The sequence below is a fragment of the Schistocerca piceifrons genome, chromosome 5 (assembly GCF_021461385.2).
Source record: "Schistocerca piceifrons isolate TAMUIC-IGC-003096 chromosome 5, iqSchPice1.1, whole genome shotgun sequence".
In the NCBI taxonomy this organism is placed as follows: domain Eukaryota; kingdom Metazoa; phylum Arthropoda; class Insecta; order Orthoptera; family Acrididae; genus Schistocerca; species Schistocerca piceifrons.
Window position 1 is genome coordinate 300,796,715 of NC_060142.1, and position 17,492 is coordinate 300,814,206.

Here is a 17,492-nt window from a genome sequence, read left to right on the forward strand (position 1 = left end):
CTCACCCCCCCCCCCCCCCAATCCCCGGAATTTACGGGAGTTAGGTGCCTTGTGTCTGCAGATGTGATGCCAGATTCCCCCAGTGAACTACTAAAGTCTCATTGCCTCCATGCCTCGACACGTGGCCGCTGTTATCCGTACCCAAAGTGAACATATCTGCTATTAGGTAGGTAATCGTAGTGTTCCGGCCGATCAGTGTGGTTCTTTACTCCAGTACAGGTTTAAAATTCAGTTCTCTGTCTTCTCTTCTAATTGGAACGTAGGTGTGACCTTTTCTCTGTGTCTGTATTTTATTTCTTCTGGTTTACATTTCGTTTCAGTTTTCAAACTGGATTGCTTCCTTCGATCCAAGTGGTGGTAACTTCCCTGTGTGCAGTTCAGTACCATGTTGTATAAGTTTTATTATAAATTTTACATGATTACTGCTCTTTCTGTCTCTACAGATTTCATATCTTTTATTCCTGAAATATTCAGGAATCTTAGTCATTTTGCTTTCTTGTTGAATATTCACGGCATATGCTGTTGCTCACGCTAAGGTAAGTTAGTTTCGCGTTTAAGACGAAGCGGAAAAATTTCTTTGTCGGTAAGTGTTCCATAGTATTTGTATTCACAATAATAGAATCATAGCAATAGGAATGAAACTCCGAGCTTTTGTCTTATCGTGATAAGCAAAATTCTTTTATCTCTGTTCTTGTACGTGAGAAATTGTGTATACTTGTGTGAAACCTTTCCTAACGCGCCTAAGATTTTCTTTTTATTTATCACCGCAGTATACCTCAGAAAAAATTTAACACGAGTAGTATAAGTGAGTTAAATGATTAAATAATGGGAAGCAACAAAGCATAGTGTAAAATTAGTTTGTGAAGTTTTAATATGATGATATGTTTCAGTAAATTATGTTAAAATGTGATGATTGTTTCTCAAATAAACATCTCCCCTTTTGTAAGACTTTTTTATGTCGTCCAAGTTGGCACTCCTGGAGCGGAAAAGGCAGACCTTACATTTCTAGCTTTTGCATTCCCATAACTGCTTTGTTCATGTTAATGCGAAACATCGGCCATGTGGACTTCACAACAGTTAGTGTTCCATGTGCTTCATCTCGTTGCGCTAACGTGTGATACAGTGGTACAACGTCGTTTTCGGAGTGAGTATGGACTACTACCGACTAGCGACGTTCTTTCATAACAGTCGAGAAGTGGGACAAGCAGCCTAGGGAAACTGGAGTTTGCTTTCGATGCCTGGCCACCACGGAAAGCAAGCAGTTCCTGAGGCTTCTGTTGAATTAATTCGTACATCCTTCCAGCGGAGACCCCGTAAGCCAGTCCAGTAAGCAAACAAGCAGTTACAGTTAGCTCTTTTATCGGTACTTGATGTCGTCCGTAAAAGCTTTCGCCTATGAGTTTACAAACTACAGCTTCGTCATAAACTCAAGCCTGAGGGAAGGCCGTAACAGAGAGCCCTCGCAGAGACTATTCTGGCAGAAATGAATGAGAACGAGGTATTCCTATATTCCGTCTTTTTCTTGGACTAGACTACATTCCACACTTCCGGCGTGGTAAACACGTACAATTGCAGCTTCCCAAATAGAGTGCCAATGTGACTCTTCGAAAGTGAATGTGGGATGTGGACTGTTGGAGGACTGGGTTATAGGCCCATTATTCTTCGTGGAGCCTACAGTTAATGCAACAACCTACACAGACATGTTGGAACTGTATACTGTGCCACAACGTCCTCGTAACGTGGTCTTTCAACCAGATGGTGCACAATGCCAATCCGTAAATATTGCGAGGGTTTCTTGTATCTTGGGTTCCCAGATCTCTGGATTGGAAGAGGCACTTCACTGATTGCTTGCCTTCTAGAAGCCCAGACATTACCCAACTTTTTTTCTGTGGAGCTTTATCATGAAACAAGTGTATCAGGCACCAGTTCATGATTTACCTGATCTGGGCCATGGCCTTCGTGCAATTGACGCAAAAAATTGGCTCTGAGCACTATGGGACTTAACATCTGAGGTCATCAGTCCCCTAGAACTTAGAGCTACTTAAACCTAACTAACGTCAGAACATCACACGCATCCATGCCCGAGGCAGGATTCGAACCTGCGACCGTATCAGTCGCGCGGTTCCGGACTGAAGCGCCTAGAACCGCTCGGCCACCGTGTCCGGCCATCTGCCGCAAATGTTACGTCTGCAATGCTGCAGAAGAGTTGGATATAAGTGGAATACAGAGCTGACGTCTGTCGCGCACACTAATGTGTGTGTAAAATTACATTTTGAATTACCATAATCCTAGAAACACACCGCCAATACATCCGTCATTTACTTCTCATGTTATTACATTTTGTATTGAACCCAGACTCCCAGTGTCTTACTATGAGCTTCTTTCTGAAAGCAGGTTGGTTTTATTCAGGACTCAAATAAACCATATTATTCCCGACTCTTATGGCTAAAAAACACTATTTTCCAACATAACTTCGGTTCAATGAGGCGGCCTCACACCTCCTTACTATTTGGAAATTTGTGCCCGCACGGTATCACTCTACTGATAGACGTCGAAGACAACGTCATGCTGCATCAATAACCTGCCCATCATTTACATGCTGCTTCCCATTGAATGCATACCTTCTTGGGCCAAACCGATGGAAGTTGGAAGGTGGGAAACCTGGGCTGTAGGATGGATGAGGAGAACACTCCAATGAACTTTCTTGAGCTCCTCTCGGTTGAGCTGACTTGTATGGGCCCTTGTGTTATCATGGAGAAGGAGAAGCTCATTTGCATTCTTGAGGAACACGCTGAATTTGTTTTTAGTTTGCATTCTTGTGGCGATGAACACGCTGAAGTTATTTTTCTAATTTCCTGAGGCTCACACAGTATACTCCCGAGTGGATCTTTGCACAATGGTGGAGGAAATCAAACAGAATCCTGGAAAGCTGTCGCCATGAATTTACCGGCAAAGGGTGCGGCTTTGAACTACTCCTTCGGAAGGGAGGTGCTGTGGCCACACCCAAAGGACTGCCGTTTTGTTTCCGGTTCGTAGTAATGAATCTATCTTTCATCGCCTACGACGATGTTCGACAAAAATTGGCACGATTAGTCCCGTAACGAGCAAGCAATTCTGCACCGTTGCTCTTTATGGTTTTCTTCTAGGCGGCGAGGAACCCAGAGGCCAGACTCCTTTGAGTACCTCAATTGGTGGACGAGTGTGTCAGCACTACCAATAGACACGTATAGTTGTGCAGCAACGGGTTTGATTGTGATCTGTCGATCACGTCGAGTGAGGGTGTCCGCACGTTCCAGCAGTCACAGCTGTGAGCGGTCGCCGGCAAGCGGAAGATCGTACTGGTTTGCACGACTTTGTTGCGATGGTGACAGGTTCCTCACCCAATGACTCACCATGGTTTTGGCTCACTACCAGATCACCTTAGACATTCCGCAAGCACGTCTGAGTGCGATGCTCTACTATTCTGGGAAGAGTTATCCAATTACAGTTGTCTGCTTGGAGAACACCTCCGTTACAAATGCCAGGTTGAAGGCTACGTATAGCTCTGCCAGGTATGGGAACTTTATAAAACTGTAGGGGCTAAGGTGGAAATATTCCACGATGTTTCACAAGAAATTCCGCATTTTTCAACTTATTTATTAGCCAAAGGTAAAATGTTTTGCTTTACTTATTGAACACCTCTCGTAGTTATTCCACCGTCAATGTCTCGAAAATTATAACATGTGCAGTAAAGTATACGATAGTTATCTAATGCACCCTGCACTTACGGCAACAGTTTTATTGTGTGAGATTTTAGTGCCTCTCCAGGTGAATGGTTGGTAGTATCCAAATGACGTTCTACCTTGAAGTAATAACTCAGCTTAAATGATTAGTTATCTTACACCGCTTGTCATCTTGCCTTGGTTTCCTCTACCTACCTATTTTCCTTAGAATTTCAACACCTTGGTCTTAAGGTCGAACACTTTTTCTAGGTCGACATAGCCTATGAAGGTGCCTTAATTTTTCGTAATATTATCACCAAACAGATTCGTTTTGAGTACAAAGTAGAGCAAAGGAAGGATTTGAAGAAAAATGAAAATACCGTCGTCATATGGGATTGTAAGGTGTAGATGACAACCATAATGGGCGCAATTGAGCTCGGCAACAGGAGTGAGAGGAACAAAAAATATCTAAAACACACGGTGTTCACAAATTATCTTTACAACTTAAGACTTGAATAGCTTTAAAAGTATACTACACATTAACAGATGCTTCCCGACATGTGATAACTTGAAAGTATCTTTCGCCTTGCAACTGACGCTTGATATAACCCGGACACAGGGGAAAGCTACATGTGCGACTTGGGTCATAACAGACGATGTCTGACACCCAAGAGCTACGAAACTTTCGAACACGGTAGGGAAGACGACCACAGTCCCGACTAACTACTAGGGCTTGACATACGTCATTTATGGAGTGAGGTAGTGTTCTCCATAGATGGGGACACGTCGGACATGTGTTTGAGATACCAGCGTGGACAAGGTAAGTAGGCGTTTCTAGTAAGCCCTACAAAATCGGTGCGTACGGCAGCCAGAGTGTTGGAAATGAGACGGTCGACAGTGCACGATGTATTGCACAAGGGGTTATGGCCATATCTCTGCAATGTACAGCTGCTTCGGGCATTAAAGCCTACGGACCAACGCAGCGCAGATTGTTTGCAGTCGATATGCTAAGCAAGAGTGACGCAAACGATGTCATTTTGGGAAAGATTTGTTTCTTCGATGAGGTACCCGGAAAACTGATTCGTCATAACGTTAGTACGTGGGGTTCACATTATCCTCAAGTTACTGGTGAGATGGAATGAAACAGCCCGATAATTGTTGGTTGGTTCGGACTGATGCACAATTACATCATAGACAGATTCTTCTTAATCGAGTCTGCCGTCAACTATAGTATTTATCTGGGCATATTACAAGAGTCTGATGTGCCACAATTGGAACACGTGCAGCCTGATGTCACATTCCAAAAAGATGGAGTAGTACCCCGCAGGTCCTTACATGTGTGTCAATCTCTAGATGAGAAGTTTCCTGGCAAGTGAATTGGACGAGATGGTCCAGTTCGACGGCGGCGAATATACCCTGACCGCACACCACTGGATTTCTTCAAGTGGGGTTTTGTAGAGGATCTGACGTACCGAACCAAGATAAGAGAGCTATGAAACTTGAAGGCACGCATAAGGAGTGCATTTAAACATGTCACCGCGGAGATCTTCAATCGCACATGGAGACGAAGGGTGCATTCATTGAAGTGTATAAATGAGGATACAAAACCTTATGAGTTATCGTATCACTTATTGAAAACCATTGATGATATCTAGTATAGTTTTAAAATCATTAAAATGATGAGTGGCAAAGATAATTTATGGTTCAAATGTCTCTGAGCACTATGGGACTTAACATGTGAGGTCATCAGTCCCCTAGAACGTAGTACTTAAACCTAACTAACCTACGGACATCACACACATCCCTGCCCAAGGCGGGATTCGAACCTGCGACCGTAGCGGCCACGCGGTTCCAGACTGAAGCGCCTAGAACCGCTCGGCCACACCGGCCTGCGATAATTTATGGACGCTCTGTATATTTCATTGGTTAACAGAGAAAATGTCGTTTAAGGGGGGGGGGGGGGGGGGGTAGGACGTCAAACGGGCCGACTTGGAGCAGGAGAGGCATCACACGACATTTTAATTTTCAGTGTCCATACTCTTACAAATAAATTCATCAAACTTTGTCAGCATCATCAGGAAGGATTCAGGATTCACACCCATTGCAGTGGAATTTCGAAAACATAACACAATAAATTTTTTTACGTGCGACATTTCATCATTTTTTCACTTACTAATGACTGCATTTGTTGCTATAGATACACTTTTCTTCATAAGTTATTGAGATTCTTCAATGAATTTTGCACAGCATACATACCACACTCACAGATGTATGAAAGTCTAGAATTTATTTAATTTATGCAAAAACGAATGAACTGTTGTATTTTAAACTTCATGTTTAGAAAAAACACAAATTTTATAGTTAATTACCTCAATTTTTACCAAAGTTTTTAATAGATTAGGAAAATTCTAAAGTTTCATACACCTTTAAGTATGGTTTGTATTCTGTGCAAAATTCATCGAAGAATCTCTCTTACTTATGAAGGAAAGTTTACCTACAGCAACAAATGCTGCCATTTAAGTGAAAAAAATGAAGAAATTTCACATGTCAAAAAAACTATTTGTTATGTTTTCGAACTTCCACTGCTAAGAGTGTGAATTCTGAATCCTTCCTGGTCATGCTGGCAAAGTTTTATGAATTTATTTGTAAAAGTATAGACAGTGGAAATTAAAACGTTCAGTGGTGCCTCTCCTGTTCTAAGTCGGCCCGTTTGACGTCCTACCCCCCTTAAATATCACGACAAGAGAAGGTGTGCCTGGAAATACAGAAAAAACAACTGAATTACATCATATAGGAACAAAGATCAGTGACGGTGAAGTAAAGTAGGTATCTGATAAAGATCATAGAGAAAATTATAATGGTAGTGCATTTCGAGCAATTTTGCTGGCACTTTACGTGGCCTGAAGAAGTGAGTGACCGATCGCTGCACCGGCCGCCGCTGTCGACCAGGCGGCGAAGAACACGCCTCGCGGCTGCACCGCCGCACCAGGAAGCGGAGGAGGGAGGGGTGGAGGAATCGATAGATGGGATCGACCGATGGCTCTTTCGAGGGCGGCCGCAATCCGCCCCAACAGGATTGCAGCGGCTCGAGGGCGCCCAGCGCGCGCGCCGTGGCGTGGGGCCAGGCTGGGAAAAAACGCGGCGCGTGTTTTCAGCGGCGCCGGACGTGCTTCCGCACCGCAGGCCGCCCCGGGCGCTCCACTTCGAGGGCTTTGCTTTCTCACGTAGGGGAGCTGCGGGCCCGCTGCTGCCGTGTAGGAGAGGCGGGTCGTTCAGGTCGGCGGTCATCTGCTGCCCGCAGCGTCCGGCGGCTTCCGCTCGCACGGCGCTCTCGAAGGTGCTTTCTCCATTTACTGCTCGCCGTGATGGTATGAATATTTGGGTGCACTGCGTCTAACAGTAAGCCCGATGCGACGACAACTTGCAACTCGACTCTATTTGGTTTATCAATGTTGCAGAAACTTTCTAATAAAATTCTGTAAAATTCGTTTCAGTAATTACGGCTGGAAGTCGTAACGTACTGAAAGTATCGAGACCGTGACAGGCTATGATATATTAACATGTGGACTTAACTGATGTTAACTTTCAGATTAGGTACCAATCTGACGCCAGAGCTCTGGTATACCAAATGGATTAAAGTGTTTTCTAAAGCCGGCCGGTGTGGCCGAGCGGTTCTAGGCGCTTCAGTCTGGAACCGCACCACCGCTACGGTCGCAGGTTCGAATCCTGCCTCGGGCATAGATGTGTGTGATGTCCCTAGGTTAGTTAGGTTTAAGTAGTTCCAAGTTCTAGGTGACTGATGGCCTTAGATGTTAAGTCCCATAGTGCTCAGAGCCATTTGAACCATTTAGATAGATCGACAAAGGCAAATAAAGAAAGAGAAGCTTTGAAACAAGCGTACAAACCGACTGTTGTAGTAACCATTCAACCAGACCAACCCTGAAATTGTGTTAAAATGATCAGCGAAGGAATAAAAGTACTATTTGGCCCTTGTGGGGAACATCAGCTGACAATAGAAGCTCTACAGAAAAGTCTCAGTTTAGCACATGTAGACAAGTGATCATACCACTCAGTATCTCTATCTAGATGTTACGGGTGTTAGTTTAGATATGAGACAGTGAAGGTAGCATATGCAATTAATTTATTGATTAATAGCGCCTTTCATTAAAAAACACATAAACAGCTTTTATCCCAGGGAGTGCAAATTTAGACACTGCCGTGAAACGTCTAATTAACATTCCTAAGTTTTAGGTTTCGTAAATCCTAATGACGCATACTCATGTAACTAAGACTTGAGAGACAGAGGGCACAAAACCTAGACATCGAGTGACGGATGGTGTGAATTCCAATTACACTATGATCCACATCTGGAGTCATCTGTCTAGAATTGAAATGGTAGGTGAATGTTTACATGGTATTTGGACCTCGGGTGATGACTAATACTTCAGTTCATGGATGTCCAAATCTTGGTATGTGAAACTAAGACCTCAGGAGAGAGATAATGTAACCATTAAGTAACTGATGACCCGTAACTTGAGTATATGCTTCTAAAGATGTGGACGTTAACTGGTCAGTTAATAACTATAGTACCGAGTTATCGAAAATTAGGTGGTGTGGTAAGGTAAGGAATGAGCAGATTCTCCGCAGGATCGGTGAGGAAAGAAACATATGTAAAACACTGACAAGAAGAAGGGACAGGATGGTTGGACATCGGTTAAGACATTAAGGAATAACTTCCATGTAAGTAGAGGAAACTGTAGAGGACGAAACAGATTGGTATACAAAAAGAGGGTAGTAGTGAACTTAAATACTGTGTGACATAAATTTTCAGTAAAAGTTGTCGGTATACATTAAGTCGAGGTTACTTCCTCCATGATACTCACAAGAAATACATTAGACCTCTTAACGAGGGGAGGAATACCCGCGCAGTCTGAGCTAGAGAATCAAATAATTAAACTACGAAGATTAAAAAAGGCAGTCAACGTCCCCAGCCAAGTGTTAAACCTTCTTGTAAGCTTGCTATATTCTGTTTTTAAACAACTGAAAAGTATAAGTTTCTTGTAAAAACGAATAGTCGCCGTGTTGTCGAGGTGGAAGAAGCCTAAGATGGTACTAGAAAGTCAGCATAGCTCTGGGTTTGACTGGTACACTTGTGATAGTACGTTGATTCTGTGCGCCGCTAAGTTGGTCTGTACATCCTGGGAAAGAATAGAAACCTTGGAATTACAATACGAGAAATATTTTAATAATATACACTGAGTGGAAAAAAATCGCAACACTAAGAAGGAGCTGAGCGACATAAACGAAATCTGGTTGGCGTGTTTCTACATCTGAAAGACAACATAAACTAAAATTTCGCTCCACTGGCGAAATATTGGCACTAGCAGCGCCTCTATGAGGATGCAAATTTGGTTTGCTTTAAATACACGCTGTAACGGTAATGAGCTTTACTTACCTTTGAGATTGGCCACAATGAGTTCTTATTAGTCAAGAATGCCTTTAAGGCGACAAAGACGCCATAGTGAACACCTCATTGTCTTTTAACGAGGTCGTGTAACAGCGCTACGAAAAGCTGTGTGTTCCCTCAGCGATAGCGCGGAAAGACCTAGAAGCAATGTAGCCAATGTACACGATGCCTGACAGCGGTCATCACGAGAATGTACGGGAACAGAGAAGACCGGAATCCCGGACGGCCACGTGGCGCTACCTAGAGGGAAGACCACCGCGTTCGGTGTTTGGCTCTGGCGCATCGAACTGCGTATGCAGTAGCATTTTGAGTAGTTGGCATCACAGTGACACAACTAACTGTTACATATTGCCTACTTCAATGGCACCTTCCAGCCAAAAGCCCTGTAGCGTACTTTCCACTGATCCCAAACAACCGCCATTTGCTACAGCAGTTGTGTTAAGCGAGAGCTCTCTGGAGAACAGGGTGGAGATCTGTTCTTTTTCTGATGAAAGCCTCGGGCTAGAGATGGCCGTGCATTATTTAGCAGGAGGGCGATTGATGGCTTGCAACCACCCTGTCTGCGTGCTCGTCACGCTGCACCTACACTTGGAGTCATTGTGTGGTGTTCGATTTCGTATGAAAACAGGAGCACTCTCTCGTTAACCCACGCACCCAAAGTTGTAAGTCAATCTGGGGATTCGACCAGTTGTACTGCCATTCATGAACGCCATTGCAGAGAGTGTTTTCTAACAAGATAACGCACTCCCACATACCGCTGTTGCATCGCTCCAGCTTAGTATATCCTGCTGCTTCGGTGAAATCTCGTTGAGCCGTGGCCGTCCAGTACTCACTGACGTGATCTGTTGATAAGAATAAAACAGAATAAAATGCACTGCTGCTGCACAAAGTAGACGATGTACAACTCCCGTGTTAAACATTTTTTGATTCAAGACAGGGATGATCTAGAATCAGTCTTGTACTCTGCAGCGGATTGAAACTTCCCAGTTCATAAAAATGTGTGCTGCGCAGAGACTCTAACTTGGAATCTAGGAAACCATTTGCAAAATACTCTAGCTGCCTAAGTTATGCTGGGACGATTCCCGATCTGCCACCTCAGCTTCAGTGCCTGTAGCTCTTTGCACTCGGCATTTTTCGAAAAGGCTTCGATCCGCCTCTGCAGCTTAGTGGTCAGCGTGTCTGGTTGTTACGCAGAGGATCCAGGTCCAGTTCTGGGCACCGCCAGTGATTTTTCCTTCGTGTGAGGAATAGTGGAATAGGTTCCACTCGGACTGAGAAGCTACAACAGTGATAAAGAGCGGCTGCAAGGTCTGGGAAACTAACGACCAGGAGATCGATATGCTGACCCTAAGCCTCTCCTTACCGCTTCAGAATGACGTTGTCGGTATGTAGAGCTAGTTACAAAGCTAGGTTCGTGTTCCGGTGTGCAATAAGTTTGAAACCACCACACAATCCACTGCAGGCTTGAACAATCATTCTGGAAACTCCTAGACGCTGGGTAGGTCTTTTCTCCGCCATACCGTTCCTTCCAGAAACCTATCGAGGAGCTGGGAGCTTACGAGAAATTTACACTGGAATCTTTGGTAGAATCAAAGGTCAGAAAACGGACCGCCGTTCGCCAGTAGGTATCTCTATGCAGAGATAACAATTTGTCGCCGGCAGCTGTAACCGAGCGGCTCTAGGCGCTTCAGTCCGGGACCGCACTTCTGCTACGGCCGCAGGTTCGAATCCTGCCTCGGGCATGGATGTGTGTGATGTCCTTAGTTAGGTTTAAGTAGTTCTACGTCTAGGGGACTGATGACCTCAGATGTTAATTCCCATAGAGCCATTTGACCATTTTTTGACCAATTAGTCTGGAACAGGCAGATATCTGAACTATTATTTTCACGCAGAGGACAGAAAAAAGTTTATAGGTCTCCATTAGCAAACCAGAATAACCGACATCCAAGATACAGCCTCGAAAAACGTAGTTAGGGAAACAGATAGACTTCATCTAGAATTCTGTGATGTTAGGCATCGAATACACCAGTACAGTCACTGAATTTCTCACTACCTACCGAAGGGATGTGAAGAGAGGTTCGTAATATTAACTATCAAGAAACAGAAGATTACAATTTCTGTGCCGTCGTGGAACGTCTTGCAAATGTGCTACTTCAAATCCGCGCCATCGGCGTGGCGGTGATGGTTGAGCAACTCTGAAAAATTCCTTGGTGGCGCCGAGACGTAAGTGCCACCGCGAGAATGGGTGGGGAGAAGAGGGAGCGGACAAGGAATTTGGTGTTGGAGAGCGAACGAGCAAGAAACAGTGGGCAGGCGCCAACAGAGGACAAGACCGTTGGGTTTGACAGCGCGCCGTGGCTGCCGTTGTGGGACAACTGCAACTTGGAGAAATGAGCTGGCCGAATACCTACTAAATGGCGAGGCTGGGCGCAGTTTGCTTACGCCTACCCGGCTTGTCTTCTTCGCCATCAGGTCTTGGAGGCAACGAATTTGCCTGTGTGAGTGTGTTTTAATACGCGACTGTTGTTACCCGGTTGGGTGTCAACTGATGTAATAATAAGTTACTTTTGGCAGTCGGATGTACTGAGTGTAATTCATCCTGATCAGCACGTGTTATATTAACAGCATAGGTTATTTGATTGGTATGCGCGAGTCGGAAATCTTCAGGTGCAATATCGAAGCTTGTCAGCTGCCAGATCGTTTGAGTCCCTTTCGGTTTGTTGTTATTTGAGCTTTCACTCACGTTTCCTGTAACCAACTCACTCCGTACTCAACTCCGAGTATTCTCCTGAATTTAGTGGAACATTTTCTAGCGCAGTGCCGTATTAATAAACAATTTTACCGTTTGCGCATTACTCGCGTAGGTCAATTTCATTTGTTCCTAGGTGGGCCGATGTTCTTTTATCTAGATTACTGCATATTTACTTCTAAGGATAGTGTTTATTTCATTTTAAAGATTTAAGTAGAATTTGCTCCTTGCACAATTTTTTTGTGTCTGACGAAAGTTACTGACACATTTATGAACAAGCTGTTGAGAAATATTTTATCGGTCTGTTTAATTGAGCTTGTGTGCCATTGTGTTGGTGCCTTTCTGTAAATTCCAAGCGCATCCACATTCAGTTAAGGCTCTTGTATGACCCTTCGGAAATTATTTTGTCAGGCTTGAGCTGAATTACTGTGGGTTATTTGTTACTGTAAATTTCATGTTTGGCGCGACACAATTAGTACTTCTCGTGCCGTTTATTGTAAAGGTTTCACACTATTTCTCTGGTATCTGGTTATTTCGGTAGTTTGTTCTATTAATGTGCTACAGAGTGACTTGTCAAACTTGTTATTTAATGACGAAGTAGTTTTCTTTCTACTAAGTGTAAGTGCTTTAAAACTTACCTACACTTACTGCATTTATTGTGAAATGAATTTATAAAGCATGCCCAAATAAAATAAAATTTATTTTAGCAAGGAGAAAAATTGCTTACAGCTTAACTCAGTCCTATCACTCCATCTAGTGGCGTAATTTATAAATGAGTATCTACTGCTAACCTATTCGAACGCTGGTTACAAAATATGCACACTTCACCAGAATACCTTGTTGAAACCTGGTTTAACTACAATATTAAGCTCTTATCACAAGTGGTAACATGGAGTTAGCATACAGGAAAAGCAACTAATTTAAAGTCTGTGCAAGAACCAGGAGAGAATGCAAGAACTATGTGTTCCTACTGCAGAGTCTGTGTATCAAAGAAGCAGTGACGGAAATGAATGAAAGCTTCACAAGCGGGATTAAAATCCAGAGCGTAAGGTTATGAGTGATAAGATTCGCTAATGATATTGCTATCCCCAGTGAAAGTTAAATAGAATTAAGGGACATGCCTATTGAGCCTAATGAGTACCAAATGTGGACTGAGAGTAAAGCGAAGTAGGAGGTAAGTAGCTGCAATATCAGAAATGAGATCGTTAAAAAACGTAACATTAAAATTGGTACCCAAAACTGACACATGACGGTCGAAACAAGACTGGCGTATAAAGCCAAAGGAAGTGTATTAGTTTGACATCGACTTTAAAATCAGGAAGACATTTCTGAGAATTGCGTTTGGAGTGCAGGATTATATCGTACTGAATCACTGTGTGAAAACCGGAAAAGAAGAGAATCGTAGCAAGGACGTTTAAAATTAGAGAGACTGAGAAGGAATAAGCAAGTTGCCCGCAGATTCGTCGAAGAAAGTAATATGTGGAAAACATTGTCAAGAAGAAGGTACAAAACGGCAGGACATTTGTCATTTGTTCAGACGTCAGGGAATAACTTCCACGGTGCTGGAAGGAGCTGTAGAGGATAGGAACTGTAGGAAAGATGGACACTGAAATGCATCCAACAAATAATTGAAGACGTTGGGTGCAAGTGGTATCCTGAGATGAAGAGGTTAACAGAAGAGTGGAATTCGCGTGGGACTGCATGAAAACTGTTAGACGACAGAAGAAGCAAATCCCAGATGGTTAATAAATACATTCAACTCTAGAATTTGACTTTTAGATGATTCCACACGGGCTCAAGAGAGACAGCTTACTTCACCAAATTTAGGTCACCTCATGGCGTGGATTTGGTTCAGTTAAAGCTTTTTAAAAATTTTCAGTTTCGCAGAGGATTTTGATATCCATGAAGTGTTTTCTTGGCCAAAATATTTCATTTTTCAAGACAAGTTTCATATGCACACAAGGCTTCAGTTTTAGAAGCGAGTCTGGAATTTCGTGAATACGTTCTACATTTCTACAAGAATTTAGTTTCTTCAAAGTCTTTTAGCAACTAGTAAGTATTATTGTTTAAAAGAAAATTTCATTTGGCTGTTAGTGGTGGAGGAGTACTTGATCATTGGCGATTCCCAGTCTAATACATGTTTTAACCTTTCCACAGCTTCCATGTGCGTGATACGTTTTCACCCAGAAGAAGACTCCTTAAATAATGGTCAATATTAACAAGTTTCGACAAATAATGAAACATGTTTATGCGACACGTTTCTAAATGTACATCAACATCACTAATTATAATAAGACATAAACAAAAGAAAATAGCACACACTATCAAAGAAGTACCGGTAGTAAAATAACGAAACGAATATTTGTCGCAAGGCAGTTGTGGGCTACTGGTTGGACAGCGAAATAGTATAATGTCACAGTAGTATTAGCTACAATACGCATATTTTAAAGCAAACATTTCAGTTTGTATTACCAGTTGCTGCTTATGTTTTTGAAGCATCCATGAACATTTAACGAGAAAGTTATTAAAAACTTTATGGTTTTTTATCGATCAATAAGAGTTTTATACTGGAAATCACAAATAAGAACAGTGAAATAAAGAAATAGATGAAGCAATTAAGAATTGTGGAAGATGAAATAACTACTGCTACGGAAATGAAATGGCGAAATGATGGCATTGGGATTTTTCTGGAAAATCGAGGTCATGATCTACTGAAAAATTAGTGGATAATGCTAGAAAACATACACCAGAACCATGCATGCTGGTACATGAACACAGAACCGTAAGAATAAATTTGAGGGAACCTTCATCCAGTAGGAGATGTAAAACTGCTGGAGTTGCTGCTACTGCTGCTGCCGATCATGATGATGAATATGATACCATCTTCGTGTTTTCTTGTTGGTCATCATTTTGCTACAGTAGAAAAGTGGGGTTTACACAAACTAGTTGACCAGAAATGGTTCAAAAATTCACTGAAATCTGAGATTTGCTATTTCCTGTGTGGTAAGTCGAGTGACATATGATAGAATATTATTTCAGTCAAAACCTAAAGATTCTTTCATGACGTAAAACACCTCAGTTTTGCATCGGCAATAAACTATAAATGCTACAGCGCGGTTCCCAGTACCGGTAATCAAAGCATTTTGTAGGAGTATATAATACGAAATCCTTTTCCTCAACAAGAGGTAGATGAAATCAAATCGATCCAAATTAAATTTATTTTCACCTTCTACAAGAATTATTTTCCAGCTATTGCGTGTCCAAAGGTTTTGTTATGTTACAATTACTCTGATGTTTATATGTGACAGCGTCGAAATGAAAAAGCAAAATTTAAATGTGTCTGCTGGCAATGTTTCTATTTATTTGAGTGGTTAATTAAATGTGGAGAGCTGTTAAAAGCCTCTCCAAAACTTGAATGGATGCATGGAAAACAATCAAGGGTCTCTAAAAATTTTCGGAACGCAGCAGTAGAGGTTGCTTTTAGTTGTTGACACAGTATTGGCTTTAATTAGTGATTTACTCCCGTTACTTCGAACATGATTAATATTAGGAGGGCAGCATATTTCTTCTGGAACATCAATAACTGGGTAAGAAATATACACCATAACTGAAAGTTTTCCATCGAAACGTAAAAATAGTACAAAAGCTGAGATATGAACTCAGAAATGATGACAAAGTACGAACTTCCTTATGCAGAGTGTACTGTACTATAAAGCAGGGATGGCCACGAATATAGAAAAGTTAAGTTACAAGTCCCTTATCTCGTGTACGACAAGTTTTATATTCCGCAAACCATCTTCGTATCTATGGTGAAGGATATTACTGATAACACTTTCATGTCTTCCCTTTCTTGTTAGCGTACGTTGTGCTGGAGGACTTCTCTCATTTTTCCTCCGAATGATCACTAATTTCTTTGATTTTTCGATCGTGATCACTTTGTGGGACATACGGAGGAGCAAGTACCACCCTACCTAATCCGTTTTGGAACACACTTAACAGAAAATCGACATTAAGCCTTTCCTTGATGAACAACGTTTCTCTTCTAGCGTCTGCTGCTGGAGTTTCATGGACATACCCAAAGCGCTCTCGTGCTGGTTAGAGCAAATTCTGTGGAGCTTCTCCATCACCTCTGTCAACTTTACATGGTAGAGTGCCAAAGACCTGTAACATCTACAAGATGATCGCAAAAGCTTTTGCTGGCCACGTCTTCCACAAACAATAATTTTGTTATGATTCTGCATCTTCATTTACGTGATTACATATCAATCCAGAAGACGCATTGATATACCTTCAGACTAATTCTCATGTTTTCCGTCTCAAATAATAATAATAATGGCGGGTGACGAGGGCCTCCCGTCCGGTAACCGCTCGCCTGGTGCAAGTCTTTCGATTTGACAACACTTCGGAGACGTGTGCGTCGATGGGGATGAAATGATAATGATTAGAACGACACAACACCCAGTCCCTGAGCCGAGAAAATCTCCGACCCAGCCGCGAATCGAACCCGGGCCCTTAGGATTGACAGTCTGTCGCGCTGACCACTCAGCTACCGATCGCGGACTTCCGTCTCAAATAAAACCTGGGGGAGATGAGCACCTAAACCTTACTTTTGCGTATGGTGTGTGTTAACGTACTTTCCATTTTCACAGATTTTCTTGTTAGGTCGTGAGCTGTTGTATATCTTTCTCTTGCCCTTAGACGAATTATGCTTCAAACCAGTCTTCTTTCCTTTCTCGTGGACATTTTTATGCTATCTTCCACGGCTATATATAGAATCACGGCACTATACAGAGCCTTAGGCCTCACCACTGTATCACAATGTTTAATTTCGGTGTTAGACGACAAAGAATTGTTCTTCTTTCTATTACTGATGTTCTGAAATTCTTGATTCATCTTATCTGCCTTTTCCTCTGGACTGTCCTCCTCGTTATTGTTTACGCTTAGCCACTCTCCTAATACGACCCACAAAAAGAGAAAGAGAGAGAGAGAGAGCGAGAGCGAGAACGACGCACCACGAAGAAATTAACCTAATCGGACTGAAATCGTAGACGTTATCTACATGTACAGACAAAAAATTATTACAATATCAGAAAAAAACACGATTCATTTTAGAGAAAAAGCTTCACAAAATGAGCAAATCAATAACGCGTTTTTCTATCTCTTGGCCTTAAGCAAGCCGTTATTCGGCTTAGCATTGATTGATAGAGATTGAGGATGTCCAGACACGTCTTTGCTTGCCATCGGGGCTCATTTTAAAGCGGGACTTATCACCGGAGACAGTTATACTCCAATCAGTGAGATTCAGGTTATTTATTTCCATAGTACGTCCTTTTTGCTGTCTTACAGCACAGATGTAAATCGACGATATTGAACACCCCGATGATTTGCCCTTCATGAGAAACGTTCCTGAGCTTACCTTTCAGCAAACTACTGCCCTCCTACACACTACGACTGTACTGCTTGTCTTCGTTCCTGCCAGCTCCAACTTTGGCCAGGAAGGTTACCGAATCTCTCCCCAAACTAGAACACTTGAAGCATTATGGGCAGGGCCCTCCAACTATTTCTGGATTCTGGC